This window comes from Periplaneta americana, chromosome 3, assembly GCF_040183065.1.
Source record: "Periplaneta americana isolate PAMFEO1 chromosome 3, P.americana_PAMFEO1_priV1, whole genome shotgun sequence".
Taxonomy (NCBI): Eukaryota; Metazoa; Arthropoda; class Insecta; order Blattodea; family Blattidae; genus Periplaneta; species Periplaneta americana.
Genome location: NC_091119.1, coordinates 18,098,729 through 18,114,244, shown reverse-complemented (window position 1 = coordinate 18,114,244; position 15,516 = coordinate 18,098,729). Strand labels below are relative to the sequence as shown.

General features: G+C 35.2%; 1 protein-coding gene across 3 annotated transcripts in view; it reads left to right on the top strand.

Moving 5' to 3' along the window:
- The window catches only part of LOC138695811 (sodium-dependent noradrenaline transporter-like), a 522,121-nt gene that overhangs the window by 30,988 nt on the left and 475,617 nt on the right, over nt 1–15,516 (top strand). The window lies entirely within an intron of this gene.

Below are 15,516 nucleotides of genomic sequence, written 5' to 3'. Positions count from 1 at the left end.
TAGGTATTGCCGATAGCGGTATGCTTGTCTCAACTACGTGCATCTGTACATATTAACAAAGAATGTTGTGAATACAATCTCTATTGTCCAGGAATTTCAGCTTGTGTTTATTACTGAAGAGAATTAGACGAGTGTTTTTTTTTATACAAGAGCAGTTCTGATACTACAAACTATATGCTGCTGTATACTTTTCATTCTGCAAAGGAATTTTACAATGTTACATTTGTTCAGATAAAATTTCTGCATATTTAAAGGACAAAACTAAAACTCTTTCAATCGTTTATTACCAGGCTTAGGATCCGATTTTCCTGTGACTGAGGTTCTGGCTGATACGTACATCTATTATCAGGCAGTACATCTCACTTGACGATATGTGTCACAGGAAGAACGATTATTGTTTGTATGCATCTGAAGTCTGATTAGTGTAATATTATGTAGCTAATCGGCGATGTATGTAATGGAGAGGGAAAGGAACTGGCCACCCTACCTCATTATCTCCTGACCTAATTGCCTCATAAGTGTTGTCTTCTTGGTACCACTTGTGAGTCTACTTAAAGATTATTATTTTTGGTCATACAGAATACATCTGTTATGGTAACAATTAATATTAGAGGATAAAAATTCGCTCCGGCGCCGGGGATCGAACCCGGGTCCTTGGTACGTAGACCCCGGCGCCGGAACGAATTTTTCTCCTCTAATATTAATTATCAATCACTTGTGAGGTTCAGACCTGTCTTTGCACAGCTAACTAAACAACAACAACATAATATATACTAGTTCAGTATTATTATTAGAGCGAGGAATTTTAGGTGCTAAAAGTTAATATTGTTCCTCGGTATAGTTTATAAAATAGAAGCCATGCCCCCACTTCTTTCACAAGTCATTCTTGTCATTCAGTATTTTCCTTTTGTAACCGTTAAAGGTCTCTAATCCTCTTAACTACCACTTACAAATTAGCGCACGATTTACAAGATTCATTGTTGTCTATTATTACTTATCGGACTCCTGTGAACTAGGCTTAAAACCCTCCTCACGGGCACCACATCCATTCAACTAAACTCAGTGTCATTCTTAACTTTTAGCACCTAAAATTCCGGGCTTTAATTATTATCAATCTAATTATATTTTCTGTCATATGTAGCGCTAATATTTTTTACACAGCTAGTTTCGCAGTGTTAGTGCGTTTATGTGGTTAAAAAGTAGCTGGGCAGACCATTTCAATTTAGTAGCAATCCCACTTACAGTTGTCATGATCCATATTATTATTATTATTATTATTATTATTATTATTATTATTATTATTATGTACCGAACTAAGTTATACCTTTCGTAGCGTCCTGACGCAAGCATTTAAGGGTCAGAGTTTGAACCCTAAAACTCCAGGATATACTAACCCATAATTTTCATAACTTGTTTGGGAACGAAAATACGCTGCATGTTCGTAACACCCTTTTTAGCCACTCCTACAATTTGGCACAAAGTTATGGAAATATTCTGTATGTATTAATCACTTATATAATCCATTTATAAAATAAAACATACAGATGTGGACAAGTTATTAGCAAAATTGGGGATTTTTATTATATATTTTTACAAAGTATGATTCTTCAATTTAGACTACAGTTGACATCTTTGCGTATTTCCAAATTATTAGAAAAATCGAAGATTTGTATTGTATATTTCTACAAAATTTCACTCTTCAATTTAGACCACAATTGATATTTTTGCATATTTACAAATTATTAGCAAAAGTGAAGATTTTTTTTATATATTTTTACAAAATTCGACTCTTCAATTTGGACTACAGGTGACATTTTGGATACTTTCAAATTATTAGCAAAGCTGAAGATTTTTATTATATATTTTTACAAAATTTGACTCTTCACTTTAGACTGCAGTTGACATTTTTGCATATTTACAAATTATTAGCAAAATTGAAGATTATATTACATATTCTTTTTATAAAATTTGACTCTTCAATTTAGAATAGCCTACATTTGACATTTTTGCATATTTCTATCTACTATAATGACAGAAATATGCAAAACTGTCAACTGTAGTCTAAATTGAAAAGTCAAATTTTGTAAATAGAATTATCATAAAAATCGTCAATTTTGTTAATAATTTGTCCACGTCTGTAGATCATATCATCACAGTCTGGTATATACAGTCACGAAACTTGAGTTTATGAGGGTGCTAGGAACAATAGACTGTGCAGGTACTATTTCGCATTGTCTCTTATGAGGCGATAGTAGCGATCCTAGTGGTTAGCAACTATCAATGGAAGCATATTTAATACGTATTGAGCTTCGTGACTGTATATACTAGACTGTGGTATCATTAATAACCGTAAAAGAAATGCAATGAAATGTTATATAATGCAAATAAGAATAAAATGAAAAATATTGTAACTAAAACCTCTTTATTCAATCTTAGGGGTCTGTGAATCCACTGCCATTATTTCGTAGTAATATAATATTTTCTCGTTATACTTTCTGCAATGCGGAATAAGAGAAATAGAATAAGAAAATCTTCCGTGCGTGAATTCTATTTGTCTATTGAGTAGTATCACTTACAATAATATCTGATTAATTAGAGAGATATAATTACTGAAAATGGCATTCAAGCGATCTTGAACTGTCCATTTGTCCACCAGCATAAGCAGCAAGAACACTCTTTTAGACGACAGTGATGATCGCTAACTCTGTTTCATCGTTCGGATTAAACTAGGTCAGAAAGGACGAGTGTCGGACGTCGTAGTTTTACAGTTTGGGTCATTACCTTACTCCCCGACACCACTTCCAACATCACTTCTATTTATTACGTACTTCTTGACAGTTTCTACCACACAAAGAATAAAACTGCTGCTTCCCCTATCCATCACCTCTATAAAATGCAAGTTTCACTCTCTGGTAGCACCAATCATGAGAAATATTACACGTTATTGCCAACAGGGTGGGAAACTTATATTCTTACAAGACTGTCAGAAATGCAATAAATACGCATAAGTGATTATTGTTAATTATTTATTCAACATCGCTCTTAAACTGTAAAGAATCACTCAAAGATGATGATAATAATGTTATGGCAATAGTGGAGCAGTATTGAAATTAAATACGGTGAAATAAACAAGATTACTGGAATAAAACCTGTTCCGCAGTCGCTTTGTTCGCCATAAAACTCTTAAATTCTGTATTTTACAGTAAGAATGGTCAAGAATGACTTTACTACTCAAAGAAAAACTAGTGTCCCGGCCTAAATTGAGTGTGGTGAAACCAAATCTGAAATCAGTTTTTCTTTTCCTATCACGGCACAATTTCGATTTTAGATAAGTTATACATGTAATTATAATTATTATTTTCTAGAAACCTATATGTAACATTGATATACAGTGGATGCGGGATGACTTATCGTTGAATGTAGGTGCACATTTACTATATGTTACATTTTTTTCATTCAGACCATTGGCTCAACAGGTTTTAAACGTAAACAGACGACGTGAACATGCTACTGTATCTCCGTACAGTCAGAAGGAAAAGAAAAATGACGTACTGTAGCACATAGCTCGTCATCATTGATGGAATTACTAGCGTTGCAGTAAACGATGATATATTCTCGTAAGTTGTCGAAGCTGAATCGTCTTCGCCTATCGCTTAAACAGTTTTTGTATCGAGAGAATTTCTGAAAAAAACCTCTAAAATGGGGATCATTCAATTTCTTTGGAGGAATATTTGTACTGAGCATCATGTTGCACGTGTCGTTTAGACCCGCACAACTAAATGATGATGATGATGATGATGATGATGATGATGATGATGATTATGGTTCCTCAGATTTCATTTCAGCGCATTTCCTGTACAATGCACTGTTGCAATGTTTCTCTATAGCCTGAGTTGTTCTGGTTTTTATTTCAATTTTACATACATTACACACGATATTGTCTTCGTTAATACCTAAAATGTCACTCCCATACTTCTTAAATTGCACTTCGTATCTCTGAGCGAATTGAACGTTTTGCCTTCGACATTATGAATGAATCAGCACTACACTATTCAACGCGTACTAAATACTTGAGCAGGATAACACAACTGCACGCATTGTGTTGCAATATTACTATTAACGCTGCTGTACTCACCAGGTACACAAAAGACTAAAGAAATGATACTTCTGAATAGTTCATTCTCTATTTTTAATATATTTTTATCCGTAAAACTAAACGTATATATTGTATTTTACTAACAACTTCAAATTAATGTAACGTTGAAAATATTACAATTAGGACAAATGTTTGTATGACATTTTTTGCTCAGAATGTCTTCGGAAACAAGCTCCGTAAGGGACGGTAAATCCTCGTGAATCACCCTGTATATTAAGAATTTATAAGTGAGCGTATGTACCACAAAAGTAATAAGTGCAAGAAAATGGTCACAGAAGTGGAGATGAACGTATACCTTCACTGGGATGAAATCGGAGCAGTTCTGGTGGTTTAATCAGTGCACTAGATAATATTGTCATTATTATTATTATTATTATATTATTATTATTATTTGTCATTGAATGAGGCTTATTTATGGAGAGCATATTTATTCAAATTCTTCATTCATATTAGACATTTGAGCCGTTGAGAGCAGAAGTGGTGTAAGTCAAAAATGGGTAATGAGGGTTAAAGTAAACTTACTTACTTACTTACTGGCTTTTAAGGAACCCGGAGGTTCATTGCCGCCCTCACATAAGCCCGCCATTGGTCCCTATCCTGAGCAAGATTAATCCAATCTCTATTATCATATCCCACCTGCCTCAAATCTATTTTAATATTATCTTCCCATCTATGTCTCGGTCTCCCTAAAGGTCTCTTTCCCTCCGGCCTCGCAACTAACACTCTTTATGCATTTCTGGATTCGCCCATACGTGCTACATGCCCTGCCCATCTCAAACGTTAGGATTTAATGTTCCTAATTATGTCAGGTGAAGAATACAATACGTGCAGTTCTGTGTTGTGTAACTTTCTCCATTCTCCTGTAACTTCATCCCTCTTAGCCCCAAATATTTTCTTAAGCAAGTTATTCTCAAACAACCTTAATCTATGTTCCTCTCTCAAAGTGAGAGTCAAAGTTTCACAACCATAAAGAACAACCGGTAATATAACTGTTTTATAAATTCTAACTTCCAGATTTTTTGACAGCAGACTAGATGATAAAAGCTTCTAAACCGAATAATAACAAGCATTTCCCATATTTATTCTGTGTTTAATTTCCTCCCGAGTATCATTTATATTTGTTACTGTTGCTCCAAGATATTTGAACTTCTCCACCTCTTCAAAAGATAAACTTCCAATTTTTATATTTCCATTTCGTACAATATTCTCGTCACGAGACATAATCATATACTTTGTCTTTTCGGGATTTACTTGGTTAAAGTAAACATTCTGTAAAATACAGCGCAAAGCAGCAATTAATAATCAATTTATTTAAACTATTAGTAGTCAGTGGATAGCACGAAGGACATATTAATTGCTACTTTGCGCTGTATTTTACAGAATCTTTACTTTAAAACTCATTACCCAATTTTGACTTACACCACTTCTGCTCTGAACGGCTCATTTGCAGGCAGTGAGGGCACTCCGGTAATGCAATTAATAAGACATCCGCTACAACTTCATAAAATGCAGAACAAACACGAGAGAAGAAACACAACTAGCTTCTTTCAAGACATGAACACACACCTTTCGCCCTGGGATCGAATCCGGGCCCACTAATTTTGAAAGGCAGCCTAGTGCACGTATTTTCACCCTTTTACTTTCAGCCACATGCCTCCCATTTATCACACCTTCGCTCCGACCTTCATGTCTAGTCAAGATATGCAGTGGGAGGCTGTAATTTGTCCGATCGAACGTTTTAAACACGATCTGACCTACTGGGCGTACAAGGGACATTGCAGCTTGCATATATCGGAGATAATTATGGGCTTGATTGGATGGTAATGGGCGACCCTCGAGAAAACCCGCGAGGTCGAAATTCGTTCACCGCGAATCCCACATGAATCAATCGGTAACTGAACCCAGGTTCACATGTGGGAGCCCATCGCGCCGGCCACCAGACCGCTGCACGCCATGTCATAGATACCGCAGCGAATGCGCGGGCCGTGTTCTTGCTGTGACACATGTGCGAAACGGTGCACAATGGGCGCGTGTACTGTCATGACGTCAAACGGAAATATTTGCTGATTGAGGAGAAATGTCTACTGTAAGAAAGGAAATACACACAAACAGAGAAGGAATCTGAATAGCAGTGAAATATTTCATTACGGTACAGAAATTAGTCACCATGTTTCTTCTTAATATACAGGGCATATCAAAAGTCCGGTAACACTTTCAATATTTTATTACACAAAAACTACTAATGATAGCACTTTCAAACACACGTCAGTTTAAAGTCAAACTCTCAAAGTTCTGTTTACACCTTACAGAGATTCAATGTGTGAACCACGAGTGACTCAGCAGATGTCCAAACGATAATCAAACTCTTCCCATACTCTTTTCAACATATCCTCTGTGACCGTGGCGGCAGCTTCTCGAATTCTGGTTTTTAGTTCCTCTAAATCACGTGGCAAAGGCGGTACAAACATACGGTCCTTTAGTTACCCCCATATAAAAAACTCACGTGCAGTCATATCGGGTGACCTTGGTGGCCATGTCATGAAACATCTGTCCCTTACTCCAGCACGTCCTATCCAACGATCAGACATCTCTGTATTCAGGTAAGCACGAACTGCATTGTGGAAATGTGGCGGAGCCCCATCTTGCTGAAAGATGAAATCGTCATCGAGATCTTGTCTAAGTTGAGGCACCAACCATTGCTCCAACATGTCCAGATATGAATGTCCAGTCACAGTAGCCTCGATGAAGAAGAAAGGTCCGTACAGTTTTCGTTGTGACAACGCGCAGAAAACATTCACCTTTGGTGAATCACGCTCATGTTCAATGATTCTGTGAGGTTTCTGTGTACCGCAAACACGACAGTTGTGCTTGTTAATTTTCCCACTCGTATGGAATGTCGCTTCGTCGCTGAAAATTAAGCGGCTGAATAAGTGATCGTCGTCTACTGCCTGTTGTTGTAGCTGGCAAGAAAACTCTCACAAAATACTGGTAGGAGCTGCCATCTACACAGTACAATAAATTGAAGCTAATAAGATAAACCGCATTTTTGGGAGATATAAAAATTCAAATATATATATATATATATATATATATATATATATATATATATATATATATATATATATATACTCTATTGGGATAAAGTTACCCTTCATGGATCAATGTTACCCCGTTGACGATAGATCTATTTATTTTTAAGAAAATTTTTGCAAATAGATTTCTCTTTTTTTCTCATTGTACGGAGGAGAGACTCGAAGCCCAGCACCGCAGCCTCTAATGATATTCTTATTTTACGTTAAACCATCAAAATTTAAAATATTATTTGTAAACTTTCCCGATTTAATTTTAATTAAATATTCGATGAACCCAGACAACAAGAAAAGCTTATTTTAAGTTGTATAACTATACTTATTTAATGATTTAGAAAAACTCCGTTTGTCATACTGCTAAAAACAGACAATTGGGAATAGTTACATCCCACTTTCACTTTTGAAGTGGTAACCGGTAAACTTACATACACGAAATGAAATTTCTCGAGCCGTCTCTAAGAGCTATTATTGTTTGTGATATCACAGTCTAGTATATACAGTCACGAAGCTAAATAAGTAATAAATATGCATCCATAGATAGTTGCTAACCACTAGGATCGCTACTATCGCCTCATTACAGACAATGCGAAATAGTACCTGCACAGTCTATTGTTCCTAGCACCCTCAATACTCAAGCTTCGTGATTGTATGTACTAGACTGTGGTGATATGTTCACATGTCTCGTTTTCTCAACAGTCTGTCGCACACGCCGGCTGTTCAGGTTATCTGGGCCTACGTACTATATATCTGCTTCTCTTCAGCGGTGTCAGAGTGCATTACGTTTTAAAATTCCTTTGCAGAACGAAAAATTACATTTGTTCGGATGAAATTTCTGCACATTTAAAGGACAAAATTAAAATCCTTTCAATCAATTATTATCATAATACACTGCTCTCTTAAACTGACTGAGCATATTGGGAATTAAATCAATAGCTCTCCAAAAAGGCGCTATGAAATGTTTCGTATGTTTTTTTTTTCTCGAAAAGGAAGCGAAAACGAGCAAAATAATTGTAGGGGAGACTGTTGTACCTTTAGCATAGTGTACCTTTGAACAGTTTTTGTTTTTTAATTTTTGCTGCTACCTAGAGGACTCAAAATGAAGTAGATGTGTAGAGAAAACCGCTAAGTAGCTCTGGTCGTAGTTTCAGTTTGATTTATTGCAAAGTGTGAGTTCCGTGGACAAAATAAGTTTTTTTAGTACCAAAAGTAAACATTTCGTTCATTGATGTATGTTTTCTAACACAAAACCAGATTGCATTTGTTAATATCTTTCAAGTACGGTGGCTTCCCTATCATCTGGTGAGTAATAACATATTTTAATTTCCATGATTTATTTGACTCTCTAGTTTTCGGAGCCATATTTGTTTAAACGTGCACCCACTTGTACCTTTGAACACAAGACATCTTGCACCATGGAACATGTACCAAATTAAACGATACTATCGGTTTTTGTTTTTCTTTTATTTTAAGGTCATGTCACGAAGTAAATCTGGAATTAAAGAGGTCCCCAGTTGATCCGGATGTCTTGAAGAAAGCTGTTGAAGCAGTTATTGCTTCTTCAGGAAATAAAATCTAAATCAGAGAAGCCTGTTCTGGTTTATGATTGAAAATACATTTTAAATATAATTGTCAGTTTTTACAGCTATATTCCCACCTATATTTCATGTGTTCCAACTTACAAGAGGGTATGTTACAAGGTACATGATCCTGTTGTACCTTTGAACACATTACATATCCCTTCATTTTATTTTGTCCATCTTTAATAGATCTGTAAAACAGGAAAATACATACACGAAGTTGTAAAGGAATCTTCAATAATTATTTCAAGCATTTTTTCATTTAAAATGTTTCATTTCCCAAAATTAAAAAAAAAATAAAATGTGAAAAGTGTTTAAAGGTACAACAGTCTCCCCTATTAAATATTTTTGTTTGAAATATCTCAAGGTATAATCCCTTCGAATTAATGACATAACTTACTGTTAAACCTGTATATTGCAATATATTTTTATATATTCACTATTAAATAACAATACCTCCCGCATGTATTAGTAAATATGCATCAGAGAGACAAAGAGAGAGGAGGCATTAGAATGTATATTAGTTATTTACTTACTTGAAGTTATTATTCTTGCATTCAAATCCAGCTCATATATTGCGATTGGCTCGATATATTCATTGGAATCTAATATCTCGGAATCCTCTATTTTGTCTGTACTCCGTGAGTTCATAAAATATCCTTACTTACTTACTGGCTTTTAAGGAACCCGGAGGTTCATTACAGCCCTCACATAAGCCCGCCATAGGTCCCAATCCTGAGCAAGATTAATCCACTCTCTATCATTACATACCACCTCCCTCAAATCCATTTTAATATTATCTTCCCATCTACATCTCGGCCTTCCCAAAGGTCTTTTTCCCTCCGGCCTCCCAACTAACACTATATGCATTTCTAGATTCGCCCCATACGTGCTACATGCCCTGCCCATCTCAAACGTCTGGATTTAATGTTCCTAATTATGTCAGGTGAAGAAATCAATGCGTGAAGTTCTGTGTTGTGTAACTTTCTCCATTCTCCTGTAACTCCATCCTTTTAGCCCCAAATATATTCCGAAGCACCTTATTCTCAAACACCTATGTTCCTCTCTCAAAGTGAGAGTCCAAGTTTCACAACCATACAGAACAACCGGTAATATAACTGTTTTATAAATTCTAACTTTAAGATTTTTTGACAGCAGACTGGATGATAAAACTTCTCAACCGAATAATAACAGACATTTCCCATATTTATTCTGTGTTTAATTTCCTCCCGAGTATCATTTATATTTGTTACTGTTGCTCCAAGATATTTGAATTTTTCCACCTCTTCAAAAGATAAATTTCCAATTTTTATATTTCCATTTCGTACAATATTCTCGTCACAAGATATAATCATATACTTTGCTTTTTCGGGATTTACTTCCAAACCTATCTCTTTACTTGCTTCAAGTAAAATTTCCGTGTTTTCCCTAATACTTTGTGAATTTTCTTCTAACATATTCACGTCATTCGCATAGAGAAGCAGCTGACGTAACCCGTTCAATTCCAAACCCTCTCTGTTATCCTGGACTTTCCTAATGGGATATTCTAGAGCAAAGTTAAAAAGTAAAGGTGATAGTGCATCTCCTTGCTTTAGCCTGCAGTGAATTGGAAACGCATCTGGAAGAAACTGACCTATACGGACCCTGCTGTACGTTTCACTGAGACACATTTTAATTAATTTAACTAGTTTCTTTGGAATACCAAATTCAACCTACATCTATATTAAGTATTAAATCACATAATTCTGATTGTTGTCTTTTTACTGTGTAAATGTCCGATTATTAGAGTTCTCTGAAGTTAAGTATTTAGGCATAATTTTCGATAATCATTTAAAATGGAACCAACACATTAATTACCTTTGTAATAAATTACGTAAAATAGTATATTATTTTGTTTTATTGAGGAATTACTTGTCAATAAGTTTATTACGCACAATATATTTAACTTTATTTCAATCGGTAATTATGTATGGAATTATAGGATGGGGTAGCTCATTTAAATCCAATTTTAATCCACTTTATTTATTACAGAAGAAAATAATTAAAATATGTCTTCATAAACCTATTGATTTTCCATCTCAAAATTTGTTTTTAGACTTTAATATACTTAACGTAAGACAAATTTATTACATTGTATTAATAAAATTCATGCATAAAAATCGAAATAATTTTGAATTGTATTCTCATAGTTATGAAACAAAAGGTATGAATTCTGTAAGATTGTTTGAACCAAAATGCAACACTGTTACAGTATTTAATCATAGTAGTAATTTAGGCCCAAGAATATATAACAAATTTATATTTAAATATTCTAATCTTGTCAATTCTAATAGTTCTAGCATAACGAATAGAAAGAAGTAGTGGTCGCACTCTGTTAATTCAAACGGCCGATACCACGCGGCGCTAGTGCAGAGTTCGCTCAGTCTGTTCCGTGTGTAAGTACGTAAATACATTTAACGTAAGTTGCACTGTTTACCTTTCACTCCATATACGTACGTAACTGGCACTGTACTTACAACATTAAGACTATTTGAAAGAAAAACACATTCATATACATCACACTGTAAAACAAATAATAGTTTAATATGTAAAACTTAACTTAGGGCTGCTTGTAGGCATGCAATATGTACTCACCAACAGTTACTTGCCCGACACTTTGGAGAATTTACGAGATGATTTGGCGGCTCTCGGAGCTTGGAGTTCTCGTCGGATTTGTTTCGTCCGGAAGAAGAACCGACATTTCATATAGTGAAAAATTAGTTTCGGTATGATATCCATGGCATGATCCAAGCAGCATCCTGTTCCCGGTGGCTGAATTACAATTGAGGTAATACTGTCTATGCACTCGTGAAATACGTCGCCCCACATTCCATCGCTCAATTTTTCTTTTATTGTCTGTACTGTTTGCATAAGCAAATGAAACACGCACGCCCTACAACCCGGAAGAAAACACGAAGGCATTGCTTCAAATATAACACGACAAAAACATAATAACCTCGTCCTTTAATAAATAAATCGTGATAGCTACTCACTTGTCACTAGTGTACGAATAATTGCAGATTAGTGTATTGGCACTTAAAGTATTTAACGCACTTAATTACACTAAAAAAGCAAGCGAAATGAACGAAAACTCTACTGCTTCTTTTATGGATATTCGCTTCCAACTGAGCAATACCGATCGCAGCGCCACTAATTCTCTTGGTCACCGTCGACAATACTGAACAGATAGGAGTGCGCACACTTCTTCTTTCTATTCGTTATGGTTCTAGTATTAAATTTAAGAAGTTATGCATGGATTTTATAAAAATTGAAAAATTGTAAATTTAAATTTATATACTATAATTGCATAGTAGACATAAGACAAATTGTATTGTATACTTATTAATTTCAATTCAGGAATCCGCCCCTGAGCACGAGTTCTCCTCTTTCAGGGGCGAGCTAAAGTTTTTTCTATATATAATATGTGTTATGTTATAATTATTAGCAAAATAAATAAATAAATAAATAAATAAATAAATAAATAAATAAATAAATAAATAAATAAGACCACCATATAAAACTTCTCTCTTAACCGAATCATATGCCTTTTTGAAATCTATGAATAACTGATGCACTGTACCCTTATACTCCCATCTTTTCTCCATTATCTGTCGAATACAAAATATCTGATCAAAAGTTTATCAATTACGCCTAAAACCACACTGGTGATCCCCAAAATATAAATATAAATATCCTAGCCAATGTAAAATAAAGTAAGTCAATAAATAGGACGTAAGAATGTAAAAGTTACCTATGACTGTAAGAAGAATAAACCTTCATCTGTAACTTCATAAACGTGTTACGCATTATAATTATCTGAGGCTTACAGTACCAGTAACTATTTAGAACCACTCCAAATAACTCAAGACTGCTGTCATGAACTTGATATTTATTGAAAATTAGAAGCTGATGTAAACAGAAGTCATAATGGAAAGTTATCCGGAGACAATGTGCATGTGGTGAAGTTTTATGGTTATCTGTGTGTTTGGAGAAGCGTCGCATCTATTGAATAACGTAACAGAAAAATCGTTGTTTTCCTCGTGTTCAAACTTATCTTCAGAAATAAGCTGCGAGATTCAGAATCCGAACCAAGTACAATGTGAAGAAACCAGCAAACACCAGTAATGGAAAAATAATGTATTCTCTACTTACGTAACGGAGTTACCATCTCGTTTGATGGCTGGAGTCATCGGCGAATATGGCGTCCTTTGCATTCGGAATCGCGAGTTGGAGGACAGCTGAAAATCTCTACTGCATCCTGAGTCAACACGAAGATTTTGTATACCTGTCAAATGTAAGAAAACAAAAATAATACAGGGTGTATCTAAATGCAATACCCAAACTTCTAGAGATTATACAATAGACCAAAACAATCGTTTTTTGTTAAATGGCCATGGGTCTGAAACTAATTAGGGGAGAGTCGGGTAGTATCGGACATCGGGTAATATCGGACAGTGAGTTTCTTTCATCTACCACACGATGAGAGTACCTGATTGACATGGTTACGTTTCTGTGATGTCGCATAGAGAAACGTAACCATGTCATTCAGGTACTACCATATGGTGGTAGATGAAAGAAACGCACTGTCCGATATTACTCGATGTCTGATACTACCCGATTCTCCCCTATTGAATGACAAAATCAGAAACTCTACTGTAATGTAAGGAATAAGGACTACAAATGTAAAGTTACTTATGCCACTTATTCCTCATTCCTTATTCCACACTGACCTTGAGAGTGAAGGAAAAAAATATATATATATGACTGCAGTATTGCAATCTTTTTCGCATCGATCAGTGGTTTCAAATTAGTAGGTTTTAAATTAAATTTACACGAAACCCGTCCACGCTATGGAAATACGTCAAAGGAAAAAAAAATTCTTTATTAGATTTTCCATCGATATGGACAAAAATCACGATCCTATTCGCAATAGTTACCGAATAACGGGGTGTTACATATTTGGGAAAAAATAGTAATATGCGTTACAAGAGCGGTATGTTGAAGTTTTCATGTTCGAGGAAAAGTTTGAAAAAGCGAAACGTAGTTGAGCTTTTTTAATTTCAGAGAATTGAAAGGAAACATACCGCTCGTGTATCGTACATTATTTTGTGCGAAGATCGTTTATTACATACCTGAAAGAGGAATTTCTAATTAGTTGCAATGAAATCTCGATCTTGGTTTCTGTTCAATGACGGCAAATTTGCAAAACAAAAATATCTATCTTCAACATTGTTGCCTTAAAATGTTTTCTGTGTTTACTATACTCCAGCAGGCCGTGATATACGTATGTCTTTTTTCCCCCCCCCCCCAGTCTATGGAATGTTGTTGATTTTTTTTACGGCTTCCTTAATGTTACTTGCATCACGAATGCAGTGACTTTAGTGTAGTTATAGAGTTTACTTAATTTTTGCAAATATTTAAAAACAATAATTAACAGTGCAATTTAGGTGAAATTGCAGTGGTAAGTTTCCAATTTATAATTATTACTATATTGAACGTCTCTAAAAATAATATGTTAAAAGCCTAAAGCAGTAAAATCAATAGGTTCACTTAAGCGGTAAGAAGAGGGAAATTGTTATGTGTGTTAGGTTGGGAATACTGAATGTAGAATTTTAGACTTTCCGCGGATTGGTTTTGTGCGGAAACCAAGCAAATACGCACGATCTCTTTCTGAGAAAACTATGGATTTTCCACCAATATGGTATTACACTTTTTTTGTTATATACAACATGAGCTATTTGATTTGAAAAGCTGCTGGGTTGTTTCACATCCATTCTATATATCTCCCAGTATTGTGGGTCCCTATCACCACGACATGGAGCATCCTTAGGTTGAAGATAGATGAAACGACTTCCAGATATGGAGGGTAGCTGCGAATATATTGAATAAGCAGTCGTGGACAGCCGATAAGGGGTGGTTCTCCAGCTTGGGGGTTGGGCGAAGGGCTAACAACCATCACCGTACAAAACAGGTTGTTACGAATCCATACAATAAGCCTCGGAATGGGACTGATTCTCTGGCACGACTACAGCAAAGGTATAAGGTTATGAGATTTGGTATTTGGAACGTAACTAATCTTTATAGAACAGAAGCGGTAACATTAGTATCAAAAGAACTATCTAGATATAGAATAGACTTGGTGGGAGTACAAGAAGTTAGGTTAGATGGGATGGCATATTACAAGTACGAGATTACTTGTTGTATTATGGGGAAGGAAACAATAATCAACAATTAGGAACAGGATTCTTTGTTCATAAAAGAATAAAATCAGCAGTAAAAAATGTCAAATTTATCAGTGACAGGTTATTGTATTTAGTATCACCTTTACTTTTTAACTTCGCTCTAGCTAGAATATGACATTAGAAAAGTTCAGGATAACATATAGCGTTTGGAATTTAACGGGTTACATCAGCTTCTTGTCTATGCGGATGACGTGAATATGTTAGGAGAAAATACACAAACGATTAGGGAAAACACGGAAATTTTACTTTAAGCAAGTAAAGCGATCGGTTTGGAAGTAAATCCCGAAAAGGCAAATTATATGTTTATGTATCGTGACCAGAATATTGTACGAAATGGAAATATAAACATTGTAAATTTATTCTTCCGAGAGGTGGAGAAGTTCAAATACCTTGGAGCAACAGTAACAAATATA